Source organism: Citrus clementina, unplaced genomic scaffold (genome assembly GCF_000493195.1).
Source record: "Citrus clementina cultivar Clemenules unplaced genomic scaffold, Citrus_clementina_v1.0 scaffold_7, whole genome shotgun sequence".
NCBI lineage: Eukaryota > Viridiplantae > Streptophyta > Magnoliopsida > Sapindales > Rutaceae > Citrus > Citrus x clementina.
Genome location: NW_006262075.1, coordinates 20,740,491 through 20,747,713, shown reverse-complemented (window position 1 = coordinate 20,747,713; position 7,223 = coordinate 20,740,491). Strand labels below are relative to the sequence as shown.

Below are 7,223 nucleotides of genomic sequence, written 5' to 3'. Positions count from 1 at the left end.
ACACACGAGTTTGTTACATCACATAACCATTTGCTGCATAACTAATTTTGCACTTCAGCTCAACCAACTAACTCTGCCAGGTCAACTTAGTGAATTGATCTGCTACAGTCAGCTACACAGGAACATCATGCTCTGCTCCAGCTTCATTCCATTCACTAGCATCCCCCCTCAAGCTGAAATGTTTAAGATGAACATTAAGCTTGCTTCTTAAGTAACTAAATTGTTTGAAAGTAAGAGCCTTAGTCAACACATCTACTGTTTGATCTTGATTGGGCACAAAACATACTTCAATCTCTTTAGCAGTAACTTTATCTCGGATAAAATGTATATCCAATTCGACATGCTTAGTTTTAGCATGATAGACTGGATTGTAAGCTAAAGCAATTGCTCATTGATTATCACACCACATCATAGGAGTAGAGCTCAATTTGATGTTAAGTTCACCAAGTAAGGATTGTATCCAGGTAACCTCTGAAGCAGCATGAGCAAGAGATCTATACTCAGCTTTTGTACTGGACTTGGAAACAACAGCTTATTTCTTTGATGACCATGAGACTAAATTAGGACCTAGGTAAACAGCAAAGCCAGCCACTGACTTCCTATCATCACGATCACAAGCCCAGTCAGAATTTGAAAAATAATATAGTTGCAGAGCTCCTTTGTTATAGAATTGCAGCCTAAGATGTATAATGTCTTTTAAGTACCTCAATAACATTTTGCATGCTCCCCAATGTTGTGTCCTAGGACTTGAAAGCAACTGACTTAGCTTGTTTATAGAGAAAGCAATGTCAAGTCTAGTAAGAGTGACATATTGAAGAGCTCCTATAACACTTCTATATTGAGAAACATTATCAATTAGCTCTCATGATTCTTTTATGAGATAATAACCAATAGACATTGGAGTAGGTACAAGATTGCAATCTATCATACCATGTTTATCCAGAATATTAGCAATATATTTTGCATGTGTCAAGGAAACCCTCTATGAAGACTTGCTGACTTCAATCCCCAGAAAATAATTAAGTTCCCCCAGGTCTTTTAAAGCAAAAGCTTGATTCATACTCTGAATAACTTGTTGAATCAATAATGGACTGGAACCAATGATGATAATATCATCAACATAGACTAAAACAATAGTTAGATGACCATTGTTCTAGGCATAAAATAGAGAGTTATCAGACCTTGAATGCTGGAAATGCCATGTAGAGATCATTGCATCTTTGAACCTATCAAACCAGGCTCTAGGTGCATGTTTTAAGCCATACAAAGCTTTATTCAGTTTGCAGATATGATTAGGTATAGTTGAATCAACAAAACCTTCAGGTTGAGCCATGTACACACCTTCAATTAAAATGCCATTTAGAAAGGCATTATTGACATCTACCTGCCTAACCACCCATTGATTCAATACTGCTAAGCTAAAATAACTCTAACAATTGAAGCTTTAACCATTGGACTAAAAGTTTTTGTGTAGTCAATCCCATGTGTCTGATGAAACCCTTTTGCTACAAGCCTGGCTTTATATCTTGAAATTGAACCATATGAGTTATACTTTATTCGAAACACTCATTTGCTGGCAACTATCTTCACTGGAGTAGCAGGTAAAACTAAATCCTAGGTATGATTAGTTTTAAGTGCTAGATATTCTTCTTGCAGATCCTTATACCACATAGGATCAGAAAGTGCTTGGGAAATATAAGTTGGTTCTGATTTCTGGGCTAATAAACTTTTGGCTTGAAAATACCTGCTTTTGACCTGGTTATCATTGGATAACCAGTTGATGCAGGTTGTGGCAATGTATATGGAGGTGCATTATGTGATGGTGAATAAGAAGTAGCAATTATATATGAGTTGGAATGATCAGAAAACTAAAATAGGGTAGAATTTTGTGAGGGAGTAGGAGCATCTGAATAATGAAAATTTTGATGGTGTTCTGATGATGCTGCTAAAGGTACTTGTAACAGAGTAATAGAATAAACAAAGGAATTAAAAGAAGACTTAGAATTTTTTGTTGACTGACAACTGTAAGAAAGTGAAGAAAAATCTGCTCCAGACTCATAAGGAGAATTTTCATCAAAGGTGACATGATTTGAAATATAAACCCTCCTAGAAGAATGAAGGCACTGATATCCCTTGTATTGTGAACTGTAGCCAATGAATATACATCTAGCAGTTCTGAAATCAAATTTATGTCTGTTGTATGGTCTGAGAGTTGGATAACAAGCACAACCGAAGGTTTTAAGTGTTGAGTAATCTGGTTGATGATGAAATAACTTTTGGAAAGGAGAATGTTGTTTAGAACTGGAGTTGGAAGTCTGTTTATCAAATAGAAAGTTGTGTGGAATGCATTCTACCAAAATTTAAGTGGTAAATGTGCTTGAGCTAATAAGGTCATACCTACATTAACTATGTGTCTATGTTTCCTCTCAATTCTTCCATTTTGGTGATGAATATGTGGGCAAGGGTGTCTAAAATGGATACCAGAAGCGGTGAGTAATGAGGAAAATATTCTGAACTCCCCTTCCCAGTCAGTTTGGACAGTTTTGATTGGAAGTTGAAGATGTTTTTCAATGAAAATTTTGAAATTGGTAAACACTTCAAGAGCATCAGATTTGGCTGACAAGGGAAATATCCAGGTAAATCTATTATAATCATCTAAGATTAATAAGTAGTAGCTATATCCTTGGATAGAACAGACATGAGAAGAACCCCAAAGATCTGCATATATCAGTTGTAAGGGTGCTGAAGTTTTTGTTTAAACTGAATCAAAATACAGCATATGATTTTTCCCATATTGACATGCTGAACAAAATTTCAAGCCTTCAATTTTATTATAAGCAGTAGAGTTGTTACAAGTTTTGAGTATAGTTTTGAGAGTGTAACATGCTAGGTGTCATAATCTTCTATGAAGAAGATTTACATCAATAGAACTCTTTATAACAACTGACAAACATGACTTTTTATTCAACTCATAAGAACAAACAGCAGTGAACTGATAAGAATTAAAAACAGGAGAACAAGCAAAGAGAGACTGAATTTTATTTTGACCAACTGAACTGAGAAAGACTGAATGAACAGCAGCATGTGAAGAGACTCTATACAAGCCACCTTTAACAACACCTTCAAGTAAAATTTTCCCTATGTTCCTGGCCTTTATAAAACACAAATCACCAAGAAATTCAACAGTAACTGAATTGTCTGCCAATAATTTTGAAATACTAAGCAAATTCTTAGTAATAGCAGGGACATGAAGAACATGGTTAAGAAATAAAGGTTTAGAAGTTGAAGTATTTAGCACAATTGATCCTACATGTGTAATAGCTAATGCATTTCCATCTCCAACAAACAATTTTTCAATACCAGTATAAACTTGTGAATCCAGAAGTTTACCTAGATCATTTGTAATGTGATTTGTTGCTCCACTATCAATATACCATGAAGGATCTTCAATGTGTTCTAGTGGAAGTAAAGAAGGCATAGCTGAGGAAGATTAAGCACTTAACTGTCCAAGATTATTATTTCCTTGACCAGAAACAAAATTAAATGGTCCAGGAGTGCATGAGTAATAAGCAGAAGGATTACTATCTGGATACACTATATTTCCTTGATAACCAAAACCCCTGGGTGCATAGCCAAAACCAGTATTTTGTCCAAAACCAACATTTGAACCAAAACCTCCAAAACCTCAGCCACCATTACCATTAAAAGCTCTTCCTCTACCATATTGCCCTTGATTAAAACCTCTGCCACCATTCATATTACCTCTGCCACAGTTTCTCCGTGGAATAAAAGATTAATTGTACCTATTTTTGCATCTATTTGCTACATGACTAGGTATGAAGTAGATTTGACAAACAATTTCAGAGGAATTACCACCATTATTAAACTGACCATATCTATATCCATTAAAACTTCCATATCCAGAATTATTTCCAGCATATGAGTTCTTCTAAGCAATATTTGTTGTCATATTGTGCATCACATCACCAGCAATTTTTCCTTTCTTTTGCTCAACTCTATTTTTATGATTTAATAGCAAAGAATATAGTTCATCTAATGTTATATTTTCACCTCGAGCTAAAACAGCTGTGACTAAAGATTTATAATCTAATGAATCAAGACCAGTTAATACATGCATCACAAGATCACTTAACTCAACAGGTTTTCCAGTTAGAGCTAAAGTATCAGCTATACATTTTACTTTTGCAAAGTAATCAGACATATGCATTGCACCTTTCTTAATAGTTTGAATCTGCATTCTAAGTGTTTGAATTCTAACTTGTGATTGAGAGATAAACATACTAGTAAGTGTCTCCCAAAGTTGTTTTGAGGTTGTGGAGTCAATCACAATAGCAGGTAGATTTTGTTATATCAACGACATCATCCAACTCAGCAGAAGTTGATCAGTCTTCATCCAAGCTATGAACTCTGGATTAATAGATCTGGATCCATATTCAGTTGAAATTTCAGCTCCATTGTTGTTTCCAGAAGAAAGAAACTGCTTAGGACATTCTCGATCACCATTGATAAACCCTTCCAAACCGTTTCCTTTTATCAATGCTAAAATTTGTGTGCGCCATAAAATGAAGTTGTTTTGATCTAGCTTTACAGGCGTAACAAAACTAAAGGAGTTGTTATTTTGAATTGTATTTGCCATTTATGGCTCTGATACCATGAAAGAAAAGGTGTTTTGTATTGTTTGGCAAGTTAGAAAATGAAAGAAAATAAAAGAAAGTTCTGTAAAGAAGTTTGTAGAACCTTTATTATGTTAGCCTAAAAGGCTACACATATTGTAATTTTGATGATAACAAACATATGTATTAAGTGATTTAATAAATATTGTATTTCACATTTTCACTAGTTTTTTAAGGGTAATATTTATGCAAGTGAATCAAGTGAAATCAAGCTCAAGACACTCAACGGACAACCGCGAAATCAAGAATAAAGTTTAGAGCTCAACGAACAAATTAGTGCGATAAATTCTTGTAAAGCCGGTATGATTTAATTAATGCATGATTTAGCAGTTGAGAAACTCAAGAGATTAATTTAATTAAATAATTTTCATAAACTAAAAGGTTTATTTTTTTAAAGTAAAGTATTTTGTGGATTTGAGTAACTTGGACTTAAATACTAAGTTTTGAAATCTTTGATTTTAATAAGTATTATTATTAAATTTCGGAGTTGGACGTTTTTACAAACATTTGAAATGTTTTGGGTCATACTATAATTTATGAACATTTTGGACTAAAGTGAAAGATTTTGAGAACTTTAAAAAATATGGGTATTATGTTGAAAATGACCTTTTTACGAAATAATAATATCTTTGGGGCCATATCATAATTTCAAAAAGTTTTGGAAAGACAACTATTGTTAGGAAATTCTGAAATTGGATTCATTTGTAAAGTTTTATGACGTTTTAGGCCGTAGTATAATTATAGAAAGTTTTGGGCTAAAAGTGTAATTTTAGTGAACAATATTACTGTAGCAAAATTCAAAAATAACGATAATATCACTGTTCATGAGCGGCTAGCCGGATAAATCAAGCAGCTAACCGCTTGGGCGCGAGAATTTACCTATAACGGTTAATTTTCGGGCTTTAACTATAAAAACTGAACTCCAACTTCATTTTAAGAATAAATGCAAGCATAAATAAGATCATATAACATATATTGAGCTTCTATTTCGCAAATCATCATTTATTGAATCATCATTGAGCTATAATTTGTTATCCACTCTTAAAGAGAGTTTCATTATTGTGATTTTCATTTCTCATCAAATTGTAAGTGTACAAGTGTGAGAAACACTTGGGGTGAAGAGATTGGGGAGATAATCTCTTGTTGTAAAAGTCCATTGACACCTTGAAAGTCAATTGTAAACATTTGAAGCCTTCGGAGGCTTGGATAGTGAAATCCTCAAGCCGGGCGAGCTTGGAGGCGTGGACGTAGGCGGGGATAGCCGAACCAAGTAAAAATCATTGTGTTTGTTTTCTCTTCCCTTACTCTTTTAATATTGTGTTTGATTGAATTTATTATTTTTTATTTTATTAAGGCAATAGATTAAATTGTTGTGCGAATTGTATTGCATAAATTTTAAAATCTCAATTCACCCCTCTCTTGGGTTGCATAATATGCGTTTCATATTACTCAAGCATTACAGCTTAATGAATATAGACTGATATTTATATTAAGCTACAATTTGCTCAACACACACGAGTTTGTTACATCACATAACCATTTGCTGCATAATTAATTTTGCACTTCAGCTCAACCAGCTAACTAACTCTACCGGGTCAGCTTAGTGAATTGATCTGCTACAGTTAGCTACACAGCAACATCATGCTCTGCTCCAGCTTCATTCGATTCACTAACAGTTCAAGTTCACTAATTTGTGCTCTGGTAGTAGTGATGGTGATCGGGCAAATTCCACCTTCTGATTGTTGAGTTGTTTAAAAGCTAATTAAGATAAACTTGATTGCCATTCGTTGTGAATGGGATCATTTTTGCTTATTGGCCAGACAACATTTTGGTTACAAAGTAAACCGACCAAAAGGATAAGATAGACGTTTGGCTTTGCAGCGAGCCCAGCATTTGGTATGAGCATGAAGAAAGAGTAGAGATTGTTAATAATTAAGGCCATGCACGAGGATAATATTAGAGCCATTTTTCAGCTTCTTTTTTATAATGCAATAAATTTGTAATGGTTCAGGATCTGGTCCCTCTTTAATCTTTACCTCCCCGATTTAAATGCAATTATATATGCAAATGTGTGTACCTATGATAGTTGCATTCTTCTGAACTTTTCCTAGTATATGCAAATGAAAGCCACTAGGCAACAATCTCTCAATAATGAAAGCCGCGTTATCCCTAACTAAGAAGTGAATGCAACCGAAAAATGACATTAATTTATGCATCATGGCTGACTGAAAATTGAAGTGCTCCTATGTTTTTTTATTGCTCTCAAGGCAAGTTTATAAAGAACATCGGAATTCAGAAATCTCAAGCAATAAATAAATTGATAACAAAATTGTCAATTAATTTACGGCTTTCACGTGAATTCGTGTAATGAAAAAAACAGTTAATTTCCTCAAATGAAAACCAAACCAAAAACCTATTTGTGGGGTGAGAGAGGCTCGAACTCTCGACCTCAGGATTACTCTGAAAGCTATGAGACCTACGCGCTAGCCAACTGCGCCACCACCCCACCGATGTTTTTTTCGAATGAAA

At 34.3% G+C, this 7,223-nt stretch overlaps 1 non-coding gene across 1 annotated transcript; it reads right to left on the bottom strand.

Annotated features, from left to right (window-relative positions):
- Nucleotides 1–7,114: 7,114 nt before the first annotated feature.
- Nucleotides 7,115–7,200, bottom strand: TRNAM-CAU. The gene is given in 2 exon segments: nt 7,115–7,150; nt 7,163–7,200. It is a non-coding gene; the product is annotated as a tRNA-Met (tRNA).
- Between the last annotated feature and the right edge of the window lie 23 nt (nt 7,201–7,223).